Below are 27,053 nucleotides of genomic sequence, written 5' to 3'. Positions count from 1 at the left end.
GTTCAGGAATATTGGTTGTGGTTTGCTGATCCAGATATTTGGATTTGGGTTGCTGCTCAACTGCTTTCTTTTTTCGGCAGGTATGTATAGTGTGTCCCAGAAATTTGCAATGGTTGCAGAAGTCCAGAATCCTCTCATACTCTAAATCCACAAAGAAGACAAATCTTGTTCTCTCAATAAGGACTTTGTCCCTTAGTTCCTTCATGAGATCGATGTCCACCAACACGCGCACAAAATGTCCGAAAAGATGTTCAAGAAGCGGTTTGTTGGAAGATGAATCAATGAAAATGGGTGTACCTATGCTACTAGCAATGGTAAACAGAATTTTAGGTCGCCAGTATTCCTGGGCAAGGCCATGAATGCGGACCCAAACTTGGGCAGAACTCTGGTTCATGTTGGATGGCACAAAATCTTTTGACCATGGGAAAAGTTTGAGAATACCCGGATTAAGATTCCAAGCAGGTGAGGATCTGACACGGCAAACATCTTCGAGACTGGAAAATGAGAACTCGAAAAAGCCCTTTCCAAGAGAAGTGACACCCCATTTCTGAATGGAGCTCCACAACAAGAGTAGTTTGGCTTTGAGCTGTTGAACTGTAATGGGGGTGGAGCCTTTCGGCCAAAGAATTCTTCCATGTAAGTTATGCTTACATGATTCCAGACCCAACAGGTATTCATCTTCAGGTATCATAATCGATAGACTATCTCCTTTGACACATGGAACTGGCAGCTGGCTTGTAGGAATAACACAGACATTGGAAATGGCTTCCACGAAGGATTTTTTTGGCTTAGATTTGTTTGGATCTGGATCAGAACATAAGGTTGCATCGGGAACTGCGGCATGGAAAGGCCGAACCACAGCTGCTGAAACTGCTTCAGGAAAGAGGTCAAGGAAACTCATGACGAAAAGGAAGGAGAAAGATGGCTGAGAGGAAGGAGAAAGTTTAAGAAACCTAGAGAGAAGGCGGAGAACCTCTCTCTAGACCATTTTCAAGTCTATAGTAGGAAGATTTTTCTTATCAATTAATTTGTTGGGTCATTCATTAAATCAAAGTTATTATAATAAATAAATAAAAAACAACTTTGAAGTTTTTTTTTAGGAAGGGAACGGTTACTTCCTATTTTATTTATCTAATATTAATTTTTATTAATTGTTTTTTTTTAAAATATATAAAAAGCTATTAATGAGGTGGTGGTACGGTTATCCCCATTTTCTCTCCAACTTTTGTTTAAATATATATAATTTTTTAATTTTAATTTTCTTTCTTATTTAGATATTAATTAGATTCTAATTAAATAAATATTTAGGCTTACTTGTTCTAGACTCATTTGTTTCAATTGCATTACCATCAGCAACTTTTTTTTTCTTTCTTCTTAATGTTATTATTATTATTTATTTAATTGTTTTAAATTATATTTTTTTAATAGTAAATAAAGTGGATAGGGTTTGAAACTCTACGTGACACATCATCCTCTTTTTTTAATAACTTAATTAAAACATTATTTGTAAATTAAATTAAATTAGTAGTGATGTTTTTTTAGATCTAGTGTAAATTCTAACTAAAAATGTATTAGTTAATTTTTTTATATATATTAAAAATACTAAAACAAAATAGTTTTATTTTGATTTTAATTTCCTTTCAAACTTTAATACGCTTGTTTCTAGATTAATGTTTGTTAATATTTTTTTGCCATGCATTATTATACATATATTTCTTGCTAACTCTTTTTTTGTTTTTTTGTGAGGTACTATACTCTGAGGTATTGGGTTATTGCATGAACATTTACAAGTCGTTTCTTTAAATTTTATATATCATTTATGCTTTAAATTTCATTTTGGGTTTGTAATAGTTAACTAGGACTTTATTTTTCGCACTTCTATTATGTATCTCCCCCAAAGCCATGTAATAGCGTAGGTTTACATTCCGCATTTTATTCTCTGTACATATATAATTGTTAGTAATTAGGATTGTATGGAAAGATAACAACTGAACGTTAGCTCACAAACTTAAGATAAATAACTAAATTAACACACTTCTCATACAATCACCCCTAGGGTACGCCCCTCTCGGTTGGCTTATGAATTAAAATGGCCGTGTTCCTCGATTATAGAGGTGCCATTAGCAAATGCCCCTACGATTCAAAAATCATCATAAAGATCATAAGTCCCACGATGACCCTCAAAGTTTCCTAGGAAAATATATAATCTAGTCCCTCAAATGGTTTCCTATGAAACGATGATTGTCCCTTCGAGTATTGCTAAAGGTACCTCTACTTGTTGCCTTCAACGACCTCCGACGACCTTTCGATTGTTCCGTACGTCCAATAAGAAGGAGCTACCTACCCATAAATAGTATGGTTAGTCCGAGGAAATTTAAAAAGCATAGAAAAGACAAAGTATAGGGTAATGCTCTTAGTTTGCTTGCTCAAAGCAAAGAATTTGTTTTTCACACATCTTTCAAAAACAAAGGCTACGCTTTTAAGCTAAAGTCCTTTTCTCTTCAAAAATCTCTTTTCCAAACAAATAATAAACAAACATGAGCTAAGCAAACTAAGAGCCCACAGAGAATTGTGGATGAAAAGTGTGCTTATACCTTCCCTTTTCATAACTTACCCCCCGAACTCTTTTTCTCAAAAGGTCTTTCCTGTACTTTTATACCTTTCCACAATGGGACAAAATAAAAGTCGGTGGCGATTCTTGCTCACCGCAACATTTGTTTGAGAAATATTAAAGTCAGCTCTCCCACCGAGTTACAGAAGGCCTTAGATTAGAAGAGTGTGCACTTAGTCCAACCTTAAGCCTTTGATACTTGGATGAGTCTTGCATGAAACAAATGGTGGGCAAATTTTGGGGTATGACAGCTGCCCCTGTTCAATCTTCTTAAACCTGAGCATGTAGAATGGTTTATATTCCAATCGGTATCTGAAGGTGGAAGAAGATTGAACACTATAATACTTTGAAATTTGCCTTTGCTGAGATAGGGACTTTTGCCGGAGATGGGCTTGATGATGCCATATGGTTTTGATAATATGAAAGTCAGAATGAGTCGTACATTAGATTGTATCCGAGCTTGAATTATTGAGAAGTGCTTGTTGGAGATGGGCTTAAATATGTCATCTAAAAGAGATAATTGTCAGAAGTCTAGAGGGTGATGGTTTCAAAATATGCACCTGATATGAATTTTCAGAATGTCCGGGGTTTGAGCTTCTGGAATGTATATCTGATAAGAATGTTTCAGAAGTCTGGGAGTCAGGCTTCCAGAATGTGCATTTGATTGGAATTTTCAGAATGTCCGGGGTTCGAGCTTTCGGAATGTATATCTCATAAGAATGTTTCAGAAGTCTGGGGGTCAAGCTTCTAGAATGTGCATCTGATCGAAATTTTCAGAATGTCCGGGGTTCGAGCTTCCGGAATGTATATCTGTTTGGAATGTTTCAGAAGTCTGGGGGTCAAGCTTCCAGAATGTTCATCTGATTGGAACTTTCAGAATATTAGGGGTTCGAGCTTCCGGAATGTATATCTGATTGGAATGTTTCAGAAGTCTGGGGCTTCCAGAATGTTCATCTGATTGGAGGTTATCTAAGTGGAGAACCATTATAATCAAGATTGATTAGTGGATTAAATCCTCAGTTGAGGTAAATCACCTTGTCAGGGGTGGATTGGAGTAGTTTAGTTAACAACGAACTAAGATAAAAATAATTGTGTGATTTATTTTTATCTACCATTTTTGGAAACAACCCTTATTCAATCCCCCCTTTCTAAGTGTTTTTCTCTCCTTCAATTGGCATCAGAGTGTAGGTTCTAGGTGCAAATACTTAACCGTGTTAGAGAAAATATTCAGGGAGAAAAACACAAAATGGTTGATCCAGCTACTCCAACTCCTCCCGAGAAAAACAACAATGGTAAAAATGGAAGTAGTATCTTCAATGGTTACAATAGATCACCAGTCTTTGATGGTGAAAACTTTGAATACTGGAAAGATAGACTTGAAAGTTATTTTCTATGTCAAGATGGTGATCTATGGGATTTAGTGTTGGATCATTACACACATCTGGTTAATGCTCGTGGAGTCAAGATTTCTAGACAAGCTATGAGTGATGATCAAAAGAAAGAGTTCAAAAATCATCACAAATCAAGAACCATGTTGTTGAATGCCATTTCACATGCTGAATATGAGAAGATCACAAACAGAAAAACTACTTATGACATCTTTGAATCTCTGAAGATGACTCATGAAGGAAATGCACAAGTCAAGGAGACAAAAGCTCTAGGTCTAATCCAGAAGTATGAAGCTTTCAGAATGGAAGATGATGAAAACATTAAAGCAATGTTCTCCAGATTCCAGACTCTAACTGCTGGATTGAGAGTTCTTGACAAGGGATACACAAATGCTGATCATGTTAAAAAGATAATCAGAAGTCTTCCCAAGAGATGGGGACCAATGGTTACAACATTCAAGATTGCAAAGAACTTGAATGAAGTATCTCTTGAGGAGCTTATAAGTGCATTAAGGAGTCATGAGATTGAGCTAGATGAAAATGAGCCTCAGAAGAAAGGTAAGTCTATTGCTTTAAAATCTAAAAATAAACACTGTGCTAACACTTTTCAGGCAGAAGAAGAAGAATCTGACCAGTCAGAGTCAGAAGAAGAAGAAGAAGAAGATGAATTGTCTCTCCTATCCAGAAGAGTAAATCAAATCTGGAAGAGCAAGCAGAGAAGATTCAAGAACTTCAAGAGACATGAAAAGGGAGAATCTTCTGAACACAGAAGATCTGGCAAAAAGAAGGTGGTGTCTTATGAATGCAAAGAACCAGGACACTACAAGAATGAATGTCCTAAGCTTCAGAGGGAAAAGCCCAGAAAGAAGTTTGAAAAGAAGAAAGGTATGGTGGCTACATGGGATGACTCTGATTCATCTGATCAAGAGTCAGACTCTGAAGATGAGCAAGCCAATATAGCACTCATGGCAACAGTTGATGTTGAAGAAGAATCTACTTCTGATTCAGACTCTGATGAGGTGTTTTTTGAACTCACTAGAGAAGATTTAGTTTCTAGCTTATCAGAACTTCTGGAAGTCAAGAGTTAACTTAGTATCAAATACAAAAAGCTTAAAAACTTTTTTGCATCTGAAACTAAAAGACTTGAAATATAAAACTCTGAACTAAAAGAAAAAGTTTTAAAATTAACTAAAGATGTTGAAACATCTTCAAGTTCAGAAAAGTCTATTCCAAGCACTAACAATATTCTTAAAGAATATGACTTGAGCTTCAGAAAGTTCTTATCTAGAGGTATAGGCAGAAGTCAGCTAGCCTCTATGATTTATGGTGTTAGTGGAAACAAAAGGATAGGTATAGGATTTGAGGGAGAAACCCCATATAAACTTGAACCTGTTGATGAAATGATCATTAAATACAAACCTTTGTATGAACAGTTCAAGTATGGTTATTCTCATGATATCAAACACACATCACACTCTAAGAGTTTCCATATCACACACACAAAGAAATATGATGTTGCACATTCTGGAAAATCTTATGTAAAATCTCAGTTCAATCAGAACTTGAGAAGGACTAACCCCAAAGGACTTAAAAGAATGTGGGTACCTAAGGAAAAGATAATTCCTGTTGCAGATCTCCTTCACATCTCAAAAGACAAACATGTCTATGTTCCAAAGTCTGGAACTTAAATCTGCTGGAGAAGTAAAGTTTGGAGGGAATCAGAAGGGCAAAATCATAGGCTCAGGAACCATATGTATTGAAGTGTTTCCTTCTTGGATTTTTTGAACGCTCTACAGGATATAGAGTATACAATACTGAAACTCTGATAGTTGAGGAATCAATCAATATCAGATTTGATGATAAGCTTGGCATTGAAAAGCCAAAGCAGTTTGAGAATTTTCCAGATATAGATATCTCTAACTCAGATCATGAAGAACCCAAGGGAAAGTATAATTCAGAAGATAAAGTTGCAGCGTCTTTAGAGAATCTCAGAATATCTAAAGAGCCAACTCTCAGAAGATCTTCTAGAATTAACTCTACTCATCCAGAAGATGTTATAATTGGAAAGAAAGATGATCCCATCAGAACAAGAGCATTCCTAAAGAACAATGCAGGATGTCAATTTGGTTTAGTATCTTTGATTGAGCCAACTTCTGTTGATCAAGCTCTGGAAGATGCTGACTGGATAATTGTTATGCAAGAAGAGTTTAATCAGTTTACAAGGAATAATGTGTGGGATCTGGTTCCAAGACCAAAAGGATTCAATATCATTGGAACAAAATGGGTTTTCAGAAACAAGCTGAGTGAGAAAGGTGAAGTCATCAGAAACAAAGCCAGACTGGTTGCTCAGGGCTATAGTCAGCAAGAAGGTATTGACTATACAGAAACCTTTGCACCAGTGGCCAGGTTAGAATCTATTAGATTATTAATTTCTTTTGCCACTCAGAATAACATCACTCTGTATCAGATGGATGTTAAGAGTGCCTTTTTAAATGGTTATATAGATGAAGAAGTTTATGTTCACCAACCTCCTAGTTTTGAAGACTCTAAGTCTCCAGAACATGTTTTTAAATTAAAGAAATCATTATACGGTTTGAAGCAAGCTTCTAGAGCTTGGTATGAAAGATTAATTTCTTTCCTTCTGGATAATGGTTTCACAAGAGGACATCTTGAGGTTTCCAAAAAGTCCTAGAACTCCTCGATATCTTAAAAATTGAGGGAGATATGCCTTGTCAAAGTTGGACAATTTCAAGAGAAAAAATGTGAAATAAAAGGCTTCAAATTGAATTTTCTTGTAAAGGGACCCAATCTTTTTTGGCCCAATATTGTTCTACAAGTTATCCAAGATTCAAAATCCAATTTCCACGAAATTATGTGATTTATTTGATTTATTATGAATTTTTATTCATTTTAAAGATGATTAAAATTAAGTAAATCAAAGGAAAATCAAATATTTGGTTAGAGATGCTATAAGGATCTAATTCAATCATCATTAAAGTGATATTATCAATATAATTTCGTGCAAGAGAGGATTGGGAGGAAAAGATTGAGATTTGGCCATATTTAGGAACTTTCAAAATCAATTTCCAATCAAATTTGCAAAGATTGATTCATCAAGATTTTCTTCACAATTGTTGACCTAAAACCTTCCACTATAAGTAGACAATTGAATCAGACCTAGAATGGAAGTTTTTTGCAGCCAGAAAAACCCTAATCCCAGAGCAAAAAGTTCTTCAATAACATCAATTCGGTTTTGGAGATTGGTGAGGATTCAAAGTATTCAAAGCCTTACAACGCACTCCTGAAGGTGTTCTGAAGCTATCCTGGTCCTCCCATTCAAGTAACAAGCACAAAATCATCCTCCAAAAACTCACAGTTTGCACCATTATGGTAATCTTTGAATGTCATAATTTATGCATCTTCATCATGATTTATAGGCATATGTGTGTTTGTTATGATGCATTTATCGTTTCTGGATTGTTAATTGGATCGATACGCGCATATATAGTGTATCACCATTGTAGGGTTTCTAAAGCTTCAAATTAGGGCTTTCCGTATTAGGTAAAATTAGGGCTAGTTGCAGGTACCAATGAACTCGTGGGACCTAGACGATCCCATTCGTGGGGTCGCGAAATATTTTTGCCTGCATTTGACTGTATTCGTAGGTGTCCTAGCTATGGTGACGACGCTGTCCGTCGGTAAAAGCATTTACCGAGTCTAAGACGACGGATCGGCGAAGGAGACGATCACGTGGCGCTTCCCTAGTGGCCGGTTCACGCACACATTCATTTTTTGAATCAGATGGATCCAGTGTTTCCTGGTTCACGCGCGTATCGTGCGACCTCATCACTCCAACCTTCAGATCGTCCCACTTCCAGATCAAACGCACCAGGAAGCGCAGGTGTACCAAAGACCTTCACCAGCTTGCCACACAGGATCAAACATTAAGTTTTCTTTAATTTTTTTTAATTTTAATTACATATATGGTTTTTAAATCTATTTTCTTTTTTACCTTTTTTTATTATTTTAATTATTTATTTATTTTTATTTATTCAATAATTTAGTTTTTTAAATAGTTTTATAATTCATTTTTTTATCGAAAGTTTGATTTTTTTTAATTATATTAATAATTGTTGTTTTTTCATTAAATTTTAATTTTATTTTCAAATAATTTTTTTATCAATAAAATAATTAGGATTTAATCCAATAATTATTTAATTGATATATTAAATCGGACTTTCGATTCTTTAATTTTTGGTATTATTTAAATTATTTTTTATTTTATTTAATGGTTTCTAACCCTAATAAACCCCGGTAAATCAGGGTTGTAGATCAGTTAATGCATTAAAGTTTCTCTTTGTGAAAACTTTCAGGGTTAGCCACGATCCTTCAGCCACGCGCCACACCAGATGAAAAAGCTAAGTTCCTAATTTTTTTTCTTTTGGTTTAATCTCATTTGATTTTGCCTTTCGGATTAAAATAGGGTTTGCATCAATAGTCAAAGAATCTGTCATACACTAAACCTTATTATTTTTCCTTCGCTAATTTTCAGGGTTAACCAACCGATTAAAGCTCAAACCTTGTGGTAACCCTAAACTTATTCTCATTATTACTTGTGGCTAACCCATTTTTCTTTATCACTGTGATTTCCCCCTCCCCATGGTGGATATATTTTTGTAACTGCTTCTGGTTTGTATTATTTGGCCTTGAAGGCACTTAAACTGTTATGCTTTACATTATAAACTACGTGGTTAGTTATTCTAGGGAGTGCAACTCTGAACAGAATTAGAATAACTAATTTACAAGATAATATATCTGAATCAATCACATGATTGTGCACCCTATCGCCCTCGGTTTTTTACTATACCTCTCACGTGAGAGATATACGAACTGACTCTTCTTTTGTTTGTGAATTTTGAAAATCAGAGAGTCGCCACCGACTTTTATTTTATCCAATTAAGGAAAGGTTTATAAAAGAAACAGAAAAAGACCTTTAAGAGATTTTGGGTAAGGGGGTAGGTTATACAAAGGGAAGGTATTAGCACCCCTTTGTATCCATGGTTATCCATGGGCTCTTAATTGCTTAGCTCACTTGTTTTGAATCATTTGTCTTGCCTTGAAATGCTTGTATGTGGTCTTAAAATTCATTTTGTAAATTGACTTTGTAATGATCCTTGTGCGGATGTATACAAAGTGTTTTACCTTTCGAAAGATGTTTTGAAAAAAGAACGTTAACTTCGTAATGATCCTTGTTTGGATATATACCAAGTATTGTCTTTTTTGAAAGTTTTATTTTGAAAAACCATGATATATGAGACATTTGTTTGTTTTGATTTGAGCAAGCAACTAGGAGATCTACCCTAAGTTTATAAGGTCTTTTCCTATTTCTCTTTGCACCCAGGAATGTGTTGATCTGCTGTTCTTCCTGGAGTTGTCTGGTGAGCTCCAACACTTTCCTCTCATAGTATTGACAGTGTGCTTTGAAGGTGTCTCTTTCTTCTCTTAGTTGAACCCAAGATTTCTGCAGCTCTTCCAGGTCAGTCGGCATGTCCGGATGTAGAATAACTCGAGGTTCACTCCCTTCGACTTCTGGCTCAATAGTCACAGGTAAAATAGAGGGATATGGCATGATGAACTTCTGAGCATGAGCACGCACCCATTTGAGGTAAGGCTCCATAGGAATAGAGTTCCATTGTCCTAAAGTTTTGCTTTCTACTTTGTAGACACTGCCCCACGCATGTATAAACCTTCGTCGATGTCTTTGGGAATCATCTTCGTAGTCAAACTCAATGCCACGGATAATCATGTCATGAGGATCGTTTCTTCGTGCATATCCAAATTGGCGCAAAGCTAAAGAGGGGTTGTAAGTGATGCCTCCCTTGATGCCAAGGAGTAGCACATTAGGGTACTCTCCACAATGGTCAATGATAGTAATGTCTCTTTGAAAGAAGTTGTTCCACCGGATATCTGAATGAGACAAAGACATAATCCTGCAAGACCATTGCATTCTTTGTTCATTTCTTAACACTGATCGGGGAAGGTGTAATGTAAACCATCTAGCCAGTAGTGGTACACAACACATAAGAGTTCCTTGTTTCTTCATGGTACGAGTGTGTAGAGAATGTAGTATGTCTCCCAGCAAAGTAGGTACCGTGTTACGGGTTAGGAAGATGTTGATAATGTGCACACTTATGAACTGGTCGGGATTAGGGAATAAAACCAATCCATAGATCAAAAGATCCATAACTTCCTCATTAGCTAGGTAACTTCTGTTTTTTAGTAGTAATCGAGCCTTTTCCATTAAGAATTTAGCAAGAAAACCCTTGACTCCACTCTTTGTTTCCCAATTGGACTCGATTTCTGACTTTCGCAAATGTAAGGCAGTAGCAATGATTTCAGGTTTTGGAATCTTTTCTAAACCAGTGAAAGGTAATTGATCTCGAACAAGTAACACAATCAGTTCAAAAAACTCTTCCAAGGTGGGTACTAGCTGGTAATCAGGAAATGTAAAACAATGATGTTCGGGATCAAAGAACTGGAACAGGACCCGTATCATGTCTTCTTCAAACTTTGAGGTAACCAAATGGATTAGGTGACCGTGCTTTTCGGTGAATTGAGCATTTCTGGGAAATTCTGATATTAAGTCCTTAAGTTCAGATGATACTGTTGAAATGTTGATCCAGATATAATCTCTGGTAACGGAAGCCATTACCTGCAACAACAGAACAAAGGTAAACTCTTCGATCCTTGAAATGATTAGTGAGAAAATGATATGTTTATGATGCTTATGATGTCATGATGTCAAACATGTGGTACACACAAACAAATCAAACAATAGCCTTAGGTTTAAAGGCTTGCATGAAGTTGATAGGTGATACCCTCCCCACTGAAGTTGAGTTGGTTTAAACCTGTCCTAAAATAGTATTCGGGTTCTATGATCCTTGGAGACAACATCTCAATACGACGCTCGGACGGCCGATCAAAATATTCCTCGAGGATAACTAACTTTGATCAATTTCAAAGCTAGTCACTTAATAGGCCACAAGTCAAGTTCAACTAAAGGTTCTAAGACAAATTAGTGTTTAATGACATTTCAGAAGCCTAACATACTCCTTGATCGTTTTCAAGGGATATCAGTACAGACCAAAGTGTCGCACTAATGGTGACTACCAGATCAACCGTATCGGTACATGCCGTACAGTTTTCTTGGTCTATTGTCACATACTTAAGGTATCTCGAGATTCGGGTTAGAATCTTTCACACAAGCAAATACCCAAACAAACCTTTGAAAAATAGCACAATCAAGACAAGCAATTGAAAACATCGAAGTGATCTAAACTCTAAGGTAAACCCTTTTTGAAAACATTTTGTTTTAGAAAGTATTCCCCAACAGAGTCGCCAGTTCTGTCGCCCTCGGTTTTTTACTATACCTCTCGTGTGAGAGATATACGAACTGACTCTTTTTTTGTTTGTGAATTTTGAAAATCAGAGAGTCGCCACCGACTTTTATTTTATCCAATTAAGGAAAGGTTTATAAAAGAAACAGAAAAAGACCTTTAAGAGATTTTGGGTAAGGGGGTAGGTTATACAAAGGGAAGGTATTAGCACCCCTTTGTATCCATGGTTATCCATGGGCTCTTAATTGCTTAGCTCACTTGTTTTAAATCATTTGTCTTGCCTTGAAATGCTTGTATGTGGTCTTAAAATTCATTTTGTAAATTGACTTTGTAATGATCCTTGTGCGGATGTATACAAAGTGTTTTACCTTTCGAAAGATGTTTTGAAAAAAGAACGTTAACTTCGTAATGATCCTTGTTTGGATATATACCAAGTATTGTCTTTTTTGAAAGTTTTATTTTGAAAAACCATGATATATGAGACATTTGTTTGTTTTGATTTGAGCAAGCAACTAGGAGATCTACCCTAAGTTTATAAGGTCTTTTCCTATTTCCTTTAGAAAATTCTCCTTTTACCGGATGTAAACAAAAGTTTGATTTTGCCTTTGAAACAGTAGAATTTGATTTTTGAAAAGAGTAACAGAGGGATTACCCTAAGAGGTGCAAGTGTGATTGTGTTTTGATTCGGATATTTTTGTCTTTAAAGTTAGTGACCTAACGCTCCAGTTTTTATCTTTGACATACACGCAATTTTATATGTGCTGGAATTTAAAGTGCGGGAATGTAAAATGCGGAAAGTAAATCTACGCTATTACATCAATTGTGCGGGAAATGTAAACTACGCTATTTACATGATTTTGACAACCTATACACTTTATCTAGGAATTTAAATTGCAATAAGATAAACGAAATATTTTTGGTTTTTTAGATGGTTGATTTTAATTAGGATTAATGCATGATTAATTTAATTAAAATGAGAAAGTATTAGAAATAAAATTTAAACCTAAAAATTAAGTCTAAAATATGTTCAAGTTGCTTATAAATTAATTTTAAAATAAAACTATTTTTTTTGGATTTTTTGAAGTTGTTTTGAAAATTATTAAGTTAAATTAACATATAATTATACAAATAATTAAAACTTAAAGAGAAAAATATTTTAAATATGTACAAAATTAGTCTATAATATATAAACTAAATTTAATAAAAAGAACAAATTTTTTCTGATTTTTTGATTGGTTGAAATAATTAAAAAGCAAATACATAAATATATACTAATTAATTAAACAAAATATTTTAATTATTAAGAAAAAATAAAATATTTTTATGTCAAAAATTAATAGATTATTTAATAAACCTAAAAATATTTTTATTATATTTTTTTGATTTTTTAAACTATTTTAAATTAATTTTTCAAATAAAATAAAATAAAATGGAAAATATATAAATATATTGAATCTGGATCATGTGTGGGTAGCTGAAGAGTCCATAGCATGGACTTGCGCGTGACAAGCGTTGGATGAGCTGGAAAGTTGATCTGATGGTTCAGATTTTGAGGAGCATGGCACGTGTATCACCTGCAAAGCACAAAATTAAAGAATTTAAAAAAATAGAAACGCGCGCGCTCTTGCCAGTAGGGATGCGCCATGTCTTCGTCTTCAACCTCGAGCCTCCACTTTTAACAGCGTTTTTGCCAAAAAACGCTGTAATAGAGGAGCTTCATCCCTGCAAAATAGAGAATAGAGGTAAACATGCACACAAATTTTCGTGACCTGTCCATTCTATTTGCCATGATCCACTGAATTCAATCATACCATTATTTTTGTCTAATTTTGCCTCTAACGAAAAACCCCAAAATAGAGTTCAAGAACCCTAAAATGGTATCTTCATAGATACGTGACCAAACTTAAATTAATTATCCAGAAATGATCAGAACATCAAACTAAGTTCAAATATATGATTACATCGTGCTAAATATGCGTGTATGATGAGATTTTTGTAAGTTTTTGTTTGAACAAACCGTGACTTATATGGCTCGATTTGTGAGGTTCTGAGGCTTGCAATTGATTTGAATATGTCCAATGATGTTCAGGGATGATGTTTGAATGTTTAGTTTGGTTTGAAACTAGATAGAACTCAAAATTCAAAATTTGATTTTCTTTGAAAATTTCAAGTTCATACAAGTATGATACAAGTATATGATAGGCTCTGTATTTGTGTCTCTTTTGCTACTGAAATGTTCTACTCCATTTATAAGCCATGGAGGTACTTAAATCTTAAGCTAACAAGCATTAAGTGCTTTTGAATTTTTGACTTTTTAAATAATATAAAGCTTTGAATTCAAGCAACCATGGCTTGATTTTTCTTCACCCTCTTGCCCTAGGCCTGCTATGTACCTTCATGCTGCAGAGCTTTGAATGATTCTTGGTGACTCAAGAGGGCTAGGACTAGTTAGTCTTAGAGGTGTTAGTCACTTGCAGTTGGCCTATGCATTGTACTATTAGTCACGCCAGTTGGTTGTGCTTTGTATTATTAGCCACGACAATTGGTTGTGCATTTCTAATCAGTTTTGATTATAGTGGATTAAGTCCTCGTTAAGAGAGGCGAAATCACCTTGGCGGGTGGACTGGAGTAGTTTGAGTTACAAACGAACCAGGATAAAAATAATCGTGTTTTGTCTATTGTTGCTTCGAACGAAAAAGAAAAACTTATTCAACCCCCCTCTAAGTGTTTTCTAACCATTCATTTTGATCCTATTCCTATGCCATATACGGAACTGTATGACTTGAACAACCACTATCAAGGTACCAATCTTCTTTTGCTGGCATCCTTAGAGAAATGTGTGCTACCAGAGCAACATTCTTAGCTGCCCACCGTTGCTTCCTGTTACAAGTATCATGATCAAGTTTGACTTGTTGAGTTTGGTCTGGGTATCCAAATAGTCTGAAACAGAACGACTTTATGTGACCAAATCTTCCACAGTGATGACACCTCCATTTTTGGAACCTTTTCTTTGAGTGCCTCCTTCTTATGTTTCCTTGATGTTGTGACATTTGGATTGACATCTGGTTAGTCACACAAGTCTTGGGTTCTATCCTCTTGAGTCCAGAGATTAGTTCCTCTTTAGCCACAAATCCCACTCCAGACATGTCTCCTGTTCTTTGTCCAGATTCCAGAGTTTCTTCTAGAGTATCAGATACATTGTTAACCATTTTAAATGACTTGGTCATTTGATCAAGTTTGTGGTTCAACATGCTTACTTCACTACTGAGAGAGTCTATGGTTGCAAGATGTTTATTCTTCTTAGTTTCTAGCTCTCTTATGATTATCTCTTGCTTCTCCACTTGTTTGCAGACTTCAGCATTCTCCCTACACAACTTCTTGTACGAGGCAGCTAGTTCATCAAAGGTTATCTCATCATCACTGGAATCATCATCAGATTCATAGATTCTTGTTGAAACTGTGACATGTTTTGCAGTTTCTTTTTCTGAATCTGAGTCTTCGTCAGACCAAGTAACAATCAGTCCTTTCTTTTGCTCCTCGTGGTAGGTAGGACATTCAGCTCTAATGTGTCTATATCCTTCACATCCATGACACTGAACCCCTTTCCCTAGATAGGGCTTCTCCTCAGCTTTGAATCTTTTGCTTGAGTCATAGGTCTGACGGATGTCATTGGAAGTGTTCTTGACATTGGGTATGGACTTCTGATCAACTCTTTTAACAAGTCTGTTGAATTGTTTTCCAAGAATGGCTATGACGTCTGATAAATTCTCATCACTTCCACCATTGCTTTCTTTTGAATTATCACCTGTGTTGGTGACAAAAGCGATGCTTTTGTTCTTCTTTTCAACAGGCTCACAGATGCTTGACTCAAAGGTTTGTAGAGAACCAAAAAGTTCGTCCAACTTCATGTTGCTGATGTCTTGAGCTTCCTCTATGTCTTGAGGTTCCATCTTCCAGAATTTTCTCAGGATGTTTCCATCCGCTTTCAACAGCTCTCCAGGCCTTGTTGTCCATTGACTTAATGACTGCTACCATACGAGGTTTCCAGTAGTCATAGTTAGAGCCATCCAGGATACATGGTCTGTTTCCAAACAATAATAGTTCCTTCTCCATAGTATTAGAATTTTGTTATCCCTAGATCTCATGTATAAGTAAACAGGCAGGGTGCCTGATCTTATGCAAATTAAAAATTCTAGTAACACACGCTCGATGTCAAACTGGATGTTATGACATCCACAATTATGCAACACAGACAGTAATAACAAAAGAGCATAAAAACAATAAAGAACACACAAAATTGTTTACCCAGTTCAGTTCAAACAACCTACTCTGGGGGCTACCAAGCCAGGGATGAAGTCCACTATCACTAGTATCAATTCAAAGCTAAACTCCCCCGTTTACAACTTCTCACTTAATCACTACCCAATGACCCTTCTACCTAGGTTCTACCTAGATATGGAATATCTCCATTCCACTCCCCCTCAATCACAACAGTGATTACACATAAACAAATAAACAATTACAGATAGAAGACACTCTTCAAAAACACACCTTGATCTGCTTAAAAGCTTCAATCAAGAGACACACACTCGTGCTTAAAAGCTTAGAGTGACATTACACAAATACAAACTATTCCAACACAATCATCAAGGACAATTGCTTGGATCACATGAGACAGTTACAGAACAACAGTTCTTAACAATACAAAATCTTCTGCCTGCGTTCCAAAATAGGATTGCAGTCCTTTTTATATGCAGTCTTGGGCCTTGGGCTTTTTAAGAAACACATTAGGGATAACCAAGTTAACCTAATTCACACACCATCTGTCTGTTACACAATGTGTTGTCAGTAGGATCTTCTGGACGAAATATGCAGCACTCAATAAAAAGTTTCCTAAACTGATAAAAGGGATAAATCAAGAAACACTTTTAATAAACAATAACAACTCCTGCTGTTACACACGGATGTCATGACATCGATCATGACATTCACTACAAAACATGTATTAGCTTCATACATATGCAACCTGCATAATATAATATCAACCAGGTATGTTTTACCATTAATGCAACCAACATGAAAACACCTTCAACATGCAACATTTAATGCTATCTCCAATATCAATGCAATGGACACATTCTTGAAGCTATATATATTGAAGATTGTTTAAACAGAAAATAATACAGACACATATACAAAAACACACTGAGATACAAAAAGAGACATACATATACAAAAGAGCTCATTAACAAAGAAGAACACTTACGTGAACTCTTACGCTGAAGAAACATATTTACATCTTAAGATACTCTGTTCATACACATTGTACTAAAACTGAGTGAAAAATCACAATTGTGATTAAAGCTTATTAGAAGCAATCTGAAACACTCTTACTAGAAGTTAATCTGTAATTGTTCCTTGAGAGACCAATTGGGTCAAATTTCTCAAGAGGGCTAGGACTAGTTAGTCTTAGAGGTGTTAGTCACTTGCAGTTGGCCTGTGCATTGTATTGTTAGTCAGGACAATTGGTTGTGCTTTGTATTGTTAGTCACGACAGTTGGTTGTGCATTTCTAATCAGTTTTGATTATAGTGGATTAATTTCTCGTTGAGAGAGGCGAAATCACCTTGGCGGGTGGACTGGAGTAGTTTGAGTTACAAACGAACCTGGATAAAAATAACCGTGTTTTGTCTATTGTTGCTTCGAATGAAAAAGAAAAACTTATTCAACCCCCTCTAAGTGTTTTCCAACCCTTCATTTTGATCCTATTCCTATGCCATATACCGAACTGTATCCTGCATTGGTTCAAAAAGATCTAATTACAACTAGGACTCTACCTCCTCCAACAGGATTCCGGTCCAATCTTCACTATGAATTTCATCAAGGTGGTGCATGTCATGATATGAAAAATTGTTATGCTATGAAGTTTATAGTTCAAGAGATAACGAGGGATCCTCCTATCAGTTTTGCAGGTAAGTTCTTCCCAAAGACTTGTATTTCTCGTGCTTATCATTTATTCTCATTTGTGATATGTTTTCCATACATAAAATAGAAAATGCGTTTATTAATTATGATCTATAGAACTTATTTTCAATAATAAGTGATTTCTTTATTTTATAGAATCAGTGCTAAGTGCTTATGATATGATGTGAATTCATATATAGCTCAAGTTTGTATAACCTAATTTGTGTTCCTCTAGATCTAAGTTGCATGTTTACTCTATTCACTAGTGATATGCTGCGAATCCATGTACCCCTAAAATAGAAAATGGGTTTATTATGACTTATAGAACTTATTTTCAATACAAAGGGATTTCTTTAATTTATAGAATCAGTGCTAATGATATGATATGAATTCATATATAGCTCAAATTTGTGTAACTTGATTTGTGTTGCTCTAGATCTAAGTTGTCTGCTCATTCTTTATTCAGTAGTGTTAATAATATGCTGTGAATTCAACGTGGTTCATTGTGCTGTGATTTTCTATTTGGGCTCCTTCGTTCTTGTCCACCCCTTTAGAGTGATTTACCTCAACTGAAGATTTAATCCACTGATCAATCTGATTACAATGGTTTTCCACTTAGATAACCTCTAAGTCTTCTAGAGTATACTGATCACAACTTGATCACTCTAGGAAATCACCACTTAGAAAACTTCTAAGTCTTCTAGAGTCTACTGATTAACCGATCACTCTAGGAACCTTTTACAATCAATGTAAAATAAATGTTTACAAGCGTATGAATTTGCTTCTTAGAAAGCTATAATCACAACTGTGATATTTCTCTTAAGTTCTAAGCTTAACACTCACTAAAATATTACAAGAGTTGTGAGCTTGAAGATGAAGTTCGTGAGCTTTGATTTCAACAGCGTTTCAGTATTTTTGCAAGAGTTGGTTGCTGCTTCTGATCAGAACTTCCATATTTATAGGCGTTTGAGAAGATGACCGTTGGGTTGCATTTAATGCATTGCGTGAATAGTACAACACTGCATTTAATGTTTCACACTTTTGTCAACTACCTCGAGCCATGCTTTTGCTGCTTTTACTGACTTTCCCTTTTGTAGCTTCTAACGTTCATTTTGTATGTCAGAGATTAGACTTTATAGCCTGTCATCTTGTACTTGCTTCTGAACTCAGATTTGTGAATACAACGCTTGAATATCAGATTCATTCAGCTTGGTGCAGAGCATCTTCTTGTCTTTAGACCTTGAAGTGCTTGAGCGTGATACCGCTCAGAACATCAGTGCTTCTGCTTCTGACTTCATGTTCTTCTGATGCTTCATAGTCCATGTTCTGATTCTGCTTGACCATCTTCTGATGTCTTGCTAGAGCATGTTCTGATGCAGCCATCCAGAACCTTCTGAGTCAGTGCTTCTGAGCGCTGAATTGTGCATACTCTTTATGTATTTCCTGAAATGGAAAATGCAAAGGATTAAAGTACCACATTGTCTTATACAAAATTCATATACATTGTTATCATCAAAACAATAATATTGATCAGAACAAGTCTTGTTCTAACAATCTCCCCCTTTTTGATGATGACAAAAACATATATAATTGATATGAATTTGCAATCAGAATATCAGATGACAAAAGACAATTACACAGATATAGCATAAGCATATAATTAGAGTGTGTGAATATGTCTCTCCCTGAGATTAACAATCTTCCCCTGAAATAAATACTGGAAGAATTTATAAATAAAAGACTTCCCTGAGTATTTTTCCATTTCAGCAGAGACGTTCACTTTGCCTAGAACTTCAGAATATTCAGAGCTTCTGCTTCTTGCTTCCATAGGACAGCTTCAGAGCTTTTAATTTCTCCTTTAATCATAGAAAACTTGATTGAATCAGAACATTCTTGAATGTATCAGTGCATTATCAGAGCATCTTTATACCTTGAAATGTTTCAGAGCATACTAGACGAAAATATTAGAGCATGAATGTATCAGAACATTCTTAAGAGAGAACATGTATCAGAGCATTTAAACAAAGAAAATGTATTAGAGCATATTTTACAAAAGAATATCAGAACATTCTTCTTGCTTCTGATCTTGAAGCTTCTCAGCACTAAGCTAGCTTCAATTTTCCAAGAACATGCTTCTTTATAGAATTGCTTTTCCTCATGTACTTACTTTTTATGTTGAGCTTTTTCAGAATATCTTCAATCCTGCAAAAAATCTCAAAGACATAGAACTTGCAAATAATGTTAGGAAATGTCGAGACTTAATCCCAACAACTAATATAATAAACCAAATCAATTATCATGTTTCTCCCCCTTTTTGTCATAACATCAAAAAGCAATAAAAGATTCAGATGATAAAAGACACATAGAGTGAAGAAGATAATGATTTCATTGATTAAGAATATCAGAAGTACAAAAGAGATAGAAGTAGATGCAAGAAAACAGATGCATAAAACAAGAAAACATCTAAGACCAAGACAGACTACGACTAGCCTAGCTTATTAGCTAACATGGCCAGAAGGTTTTTGATCTCAGTAGTGTCTTCAGTCCGCGTCTTCATGAAAGATCTGAACTCATTATGAGTATCCTCATGCTTGTCCAAACAAGAAGCTAGATCAGTTTGATTGTGTTGAAGAGCCTTCATGGTGTTTATCAGCACAGAAGGTCTAGCAGAAGAAGCATCAAATGTGTTATCCATGATAGGAGGATTCTCAACAGCATCAATCATGAGAACATGATCTTAATTTTCCTAAACATGAGATTTATCAGCAGAATGAGTCTCAGCATCTTGCTTCTCAGCATCAACTTCTGATTCAGAAGTAACTTCAGCATAAACCGGAGCAGGGATTTCAGCTTCTGGATTCTCAAGGGCCAGAAGAATGTCAGTCAGATTCTGTGGAGGTGTAGGAGCAACTGGTTCTGATGGATATTCAACTTCAGGATATACCAAATCTGGTGCATTAACAGAGGGATTCTCCCTTAGCCAGTTGAATATGGACTGAAAGTCTCCATTCAAAACATGATAATGAGGCTTCCACACGACCATAGCAAGAGGATGTACTTCCTCAAGCTCATCAGAAAATTCCTTCTCTTCAAGAGATTTCCAGCTTCTGATAGGAAAGACATATTTGTCTTCAAAGTCCCTTATAAATCCACAAGGGCCAGGAGCTTCAGCTTCACATACTTTCTGAAACTTCAGAAAATCAGAATTCAGTTCCCTTCTGAAGGCTCTCGTTCTTGTTGTTGTTGCTGAGACGAAGAACCAACATTTGGAGATGAAGACGAAGCCATTGAAACTTTTCTAAGATTGCTGGGTTTCTTTTTAGGGTTTAAGAAGAGAGCAAAGAGGTTGCAGAAATGCACACACAAGAGAGAGAATGAATGCGTGAAAAGATAAAATGATATGATGAGGGAAGTTTAAATAGACATGGATTTGAAAACTAAATGCAATTAAATTCTGAGAATGTACAGTTACAGAATGCAGAAAATCAGAAGCATTTAATGTAGAGTGACGTTAGGGAAAAACATGATATTTGAAATTATTTGCATAGTTACCTAGGGCGGCGTCTCATCAACTGCACGCATGCTTATCCAATTAGAGTGAACACATGTTCATCTTCTGGAATAGCTGGTGACAACTGTTTTGTTTTAAAAGAGATTCTGAATCAACCTAGACATATGAAATGTTAGCAATAACAGAATCAGAATATCTATCTGATCAACATTCAGAACTTCTTATAAGAAAATAAAACTGATCATTTCAAATCTAATCCATATATCAGAACTTCTCATCCTTTCATTCTGGGCATAAATCCATACTGATATTCTTCAGAATGAACTTAAACCTATCTTCAACAAGGGGTTTTGTAAAGATATCAGCCCATTGATGGTCTGTATCAACAAAGTTTAAAGATATAACACCCTTCTGAACATAGTCCCTAATGAAATGATAATTAATCTCAATATGTTTAGCTTTGGAATGTAAGATTGGATTCTTAGATAAACAAATAGCAGAAGTATTACCACAGAAGATAGGAATGTTACTCTCATATATCTGATAATCTTCTAACTGACTCTTCATCTAGAGCATCTGTGTACTACATCCAGCAGCAGCAACATATTATGCTTCTGTTGTAGAGAGGGCAATTGTAGCTTGCTTCTTGCTGTACCAGGAGATCAGGTGACTTCCAAGAAATTGATAACTTCCAGAAGTACTTTTCCTTTCAACTCTATCTCCAGCGTAATCAGCATCACAAAATCCTACTAAGTTGTATTCTTCAGATCTTCTGTAGACTAAACCAATATTAGTAGTACCTTTCAGATACCTCAAAATTCTCTTAACAGTCGTTAAGTGAGATTCTATAGGATCTGATTGGAATCTTGCACACAAACAAACACTAAATAAAATATCATGTTTAGAAGCAGTAAGATATAGAAGAGATCCAATCATACCTTTGTAGAGCTTCTGATCTACCTTCTTACTTACCTCATCCTTACCTAGAACACACGTTGGATGCATAGGAGTTTTTGCTTCTTTGCTTTCTGAAATATTAAACTTCTTCAGAAGTTATTTCACATACTTGGTCTGATGAACATAGGTTCCTTCAGAAGTTTGATTGATCTGGATCCCAAGAAAGTACTTGAGTTCTACCACTACTACGGAAAAGGGCTTTTAAAGCGCTTTTTTGGGCTACTAAAGCGCTTTAAAGCGCTGCCAAAGGCAGCGCTGCCGTAGGTAACAACAGCGCTTTTGAAAGCGCTCTGGTAGCCCCCCTATAAGAGCGCTTTTTCCAGAAAAAGCGCTCTGGTAGCCCCCTATAAGAGTGCTTTTCCAAAAGCGCTTCCGTAGGTTGCGTTTTTTTTTATTTTTTATGCTTTTTTTTTAATCTTAGGCAGCGCTTTTAGTAATAAAGCGCTTTAGTAGGTGGCCCTTTAAGAGCATTTTTTAAAAGCGTTGTCGTTGCTAAATGAGGTATTTTAAAGTGCAACCTGTAATTTTAAGCCTCCCAATTCGACCTGTAATATTTTCGACCTGTAATATATTTTTAACGTGTAATATTTTCGACCTGTAATATATTTTCGACGATATATTTTCAACCATAGGTAGGACAATATATACTAATATAATACCATTATAATATCCAAAATTATATATATACATCATTATAGTTCCTGTCAAACAAACTAAATCATGTAAAGTATGATATATATACAGAAAGTTTCACATGTAACTAACTCATGTCAAGCAAACTAAATCAGTAAAAAACCAATATTTTCACATGTAACTAACTCATTTCAAATATTGGCAACAGTATGAACAAAGTTAGTAACCACCCTAGAGTACTATAATATTATAGTTCAAAAGTTTGATCGTTTCCCGGCCTAGTCCTGCAAAGTATGAACAGAACAACACGGTCAATTAAAGGCTCAACAACAACAAAAACAAACATGAAACAAACTATCAGTTTCAAATCAATCTACCAAAGTACTACATAACAAAATAATGTAGTCATAAAACTGTTCACACAATAACGTATTCATACCTACATGAATAGTTGATGAATATAAAATTGACACAATTCCTCTTTGATTTCTTCCAACTTAAGTCTCGTGTAAGAAGCAACATAGAAGTCATCAAAGTACTACATAATAAAAACATAATATGAATGCTTTAGTTAAATAAAATAAATTATAAGAAATTATCTAATTAAGTTATAAATCCATACCGTGATTGGAATCTCTAATTGATTCGTTTGAAGGATTTCTTTTATAAAACTCAAAACATAGTATCCGCAATCTGAACTGTTTTGCTGTATCGGACACTACATAGAAAAACAAATAAGATTTTATAATTTTCTTGTTTTATCAAGTAGCATAAATATTATAAGCAAAATTGTGAAAATTAATGTACCTCCACTTTGATCCAAGTAATGTTGTTTGATTTATTCCGGGATACTTGTGCGTCTCTTTGACTTCGGAACACTTGTATTGATCTAACAAAAACATAAAAGCATATGTTTAGATCAATCTCACAAATAATTAAATATATAAATATACACGAATATTTAGAACGATCTCACTTACGTATCAACCATTGACTTCATAGCCGGATAATTGGTCCACTCACCATCTACCGAATTCAGAAAATATACCACTTCTCTTATAGGGTTGATAGCAAGCAACAACCAGTGTGCTCTATAAATTAAAACAATTGTTTATATGAAAATTTTGCTACGCAAAAGAAACAAAGATTAGATGAACCAAGAATGAGAAACGAACCCTACTGGTCGGGTATTATACGCCCAAAGAATCAGACTTTCTGTATTGCTGGTGGACAGGAATCTATCGACTAAGCGCTGTCTAACTGATTCCAGTTCCGTAGAAATTGTCATTCCGCTGCAATGGGCGGAAGACACGAAACGGAATCTGTTTGACAATGCAGTCCCGCGCAACACTTTGTCATACAACAACCTTAAATAAAAACATAATAAACATTAGATTATTTTCATTTAAATATGTAAATAGATTGTTCGACTAATTAAATAATATATCGGATGAGTGAATATTACCGGATGTATGAGTGCATATTACTGACGCCTAGTTGTTCATGCGTAAAAATCTCTTCCAAGTCATCTAGTGCAATATTTGACATGAATTCAATACCGAAGATACCTTCATCCATATTGATTTCACGGAAAGCACCACCCTTTAAATCGAACATATCAACAAGTGTTCCGAGCGTCGTTCGGTATCGAGGCACAAAAGCACCACCTTTTTTTGCCGCTGGTTTCGGAGGACCCTTGGGTGGTACGTTACGAACTTGCTGCGTCACTTGTTGTGACCCCCGAGCAGATGCCTAAAAATCATATAAGTTAGGTAAAATATAAAATCATGCAGTTTTAGATTCATATTATATATTAACACTTTAAATGTACCTCTTTTAGTGATGCAACAAACTCCTCCTCTTGTAAAATCCCTTTACCCTTAATTGCGTGTTTTGTAGGAGCAGTCTAAAATTAAAATGTAAAAAATAATTAACGTAACGGTGCAAAATTGACATTTGAAAACTAAATGATTCATAATTAATGGTTTTCAATATACCTCATCACCAATGATAATGAGCTTCGAGGGCCATGCAACAAATGACCCTATTGCATCTCGCATCAATGTTGTCTCTGAGACCATGTCAGGTACCGGTAGCACCGCATCATGATCTAATACAACATCAACTGATACTTTCAGGTGTCCATCCGGGAGCGGTCTATGGTGAAGTAAATCTCCCAAAGTGTTGTGCACTTTTCCCTTGCCAACTAGGCGATAATTCGGTGACGATAAGTATAGTTGGCAAGATGAAATGCCCTAAACCAATAGTAAATATAGAGTCATTATCATTAATAAAATAGAACAATTTGTAAGGAAAAAAAATTTATAATTACCTCGAGAAATTTTCTTTGACAGTTGATACTAGCTTTATCACTAGTTTCTTTCACCGATGAAGTATTGCACTTTTCTCTCATATACATATCTTTATCTCTTTGCAATTCAGAGACTTGTGCTTGTAATTCTTGTAATTTTTGCAACACTTCTTCATTGGTAGGATTTCTTCTCCTAGAATGCTTGTAAAAAGAGGTTGGAGTCATACCATGACGTTTACCCCTCACCCGACCAGGATACTCAGGAGCATCTAGTGTTCTACTAAGTACGCTACTATCATCCTGGTCCTCACCGGTGGATACCGATTGCGACATGTTCTCCTGTAATTCATTTACATTTCAATAATTATTAGTGGAAATAAAAAATTAATTATATATTAAAAAACATTTGATTTAATTAAAGACACAGTGTTATACTTACACATTCAACATAAACTCTTTGAACATCGGGATCGACAGCTTGATTCTTGCCCACACGAGCTTCCTTCCATAACACATGTACTGGAAGTGAGGTTACCTCACTTTTCGACTCCTCTAACTATGCATTGACACAAATGATAAAATCGTCAAATAAAACACATTTAGATAATTAATTAAAACACATTTCTATTTACTTACAATTTTTTCCTCTAAGCGTGCATATCCCAAACGCCCTTTTTTGTATGGATACGTGGGTTTTGATGCTCTCGCACTATTTGTGGCACTCCTTTTCCGAAAAGCTTCATCTCTTTGATTTACAAACTCAACCCAATCTTCATCAATGAAGATCTCATACTTTTTTGGACGTCTCGGGGCCTCTTCAAGAAAGTTTCCTTCTTTATCCTTAAGATAGGTGTTTGTTAAAAAAGCTTTCCACCCTCTATATCTTTTTCCAGCCAAACTAATAATGTAGCGTTTACGCTCATCTGGTATGTTAAAAGACCTCTGCAAACAAACATACACATAGAGTGTGTTAGTATAAGTAATTTAAACAAATTATCGTCAAGATAATAACAACAACCATATATGATACCTTAAGCTCGTCCCAAATCATGTTTATTTTATCGTCCAACTCTTTGCTTTTCAGATTCCATTTAGCTACGGAGACTGGAATATGCAAACAAACAAGTGTACCAATATAGCTTGTCAACTTTGCAGAACTCAGCCTGCATAGACTGAGCAAATTCCTTTCCAAGTGTAGCATTAGAGGTTCCAAAGATAATATCATCAACATGTATTTGGAAAATTAAAATATCCTTTTTAAAGGTTTTACAAAAGAGAGTAGTATCCACTTTTCCTCCAGTGAAACCATTATCCAGAAGGAAAGAACTTAATCTTTCATACCAAGCTCTAGGAGCTTTCTTCAATCCGTATAATGACTTCTTTAGTTTAAAAACATGTTCTGGAGACTTAGAGTCTTATTAAGAATAGGTCTTATAGAGATTTTTTTCTGAATATAACATGCAGTGTTTATTGCTTCTGCCCAGAAATGCTTAGCCATATTGGTTTCATTGATCATGGTTCTGGCCATTTCTTGTAGAGTCCTATTCTTTCGCTCTACAACTCCATTTTGATGTGGAGTTCTAGGGCAAGAGAAATCATGGGAAATACCATTTTCTTTGAAATAAATCTCAAAGAATCTGTTCTCAAATTCGCCACCATGATCACTTATGACCTTTATGATTTTACACTCTTTCTCAGATTGGATCTGAGTGCAGAAGTCAAAGAACACTGTATGAGACTCATCCTTGTGTTTCAAGAACTTTACCCACGTCCATATGCTATAGTCGTCTACGATGACTAATCCATATTTCTTCCCTCTGATTGATGCAGTTTTGACTGGGCCAAAAAGATCAATGTGCAGAAGTTCTAGCGGCCTAGAGGAAGAAACAACATTCTTAGACTTGAATGCAGGTTTGGAAAACTTACCTTTCTGACATGCTTCGTAAAGAGCATCTGATTTATATTTCAGATTAGGGAGTTCTTTGACCAGATTGAGTTTGTTAAACCGAGAAATCTTTCTCAAACTAGCATGACCTAATCTTCTGTGCCAGACCCATTTCTCTTCACTAATAGACATAAGGCAAGTTACCTTCTGAATCTTAAGATCTTGAATATCAATCTTGTAAATTTTGTTCTTTCTCTTGCCTGTAAATAGGATTGAGCCATCCTTCTGACTAATAGCTTTACAAGACTTTTGATTAAAGATTATGTCATAACCATTGTCACTTAATTGACTTATGGACAATAAGTTATGAGCTAATCCATCTACTAGCAGAACATTA

Source organism: Vicia villosa, linkage group LG1 (genome assembly GCF_029867415.1).
Source record: "Vicia villosa cultivar HV-30 ecotype Madison, WI linkage group LG1, Vvil1.0, whole genome shotgun sequence".
NCBI lineage: Eukaryota > Viridiplantae > Streptophyta > Magnoliopsida > Fabales > Fabaceae > Vicia > Vicia villosa.
The sequence above is the reverse complement of the archived record's forward strand: the minus strand, read 5'-3'. Positions refer to the sequence as shown.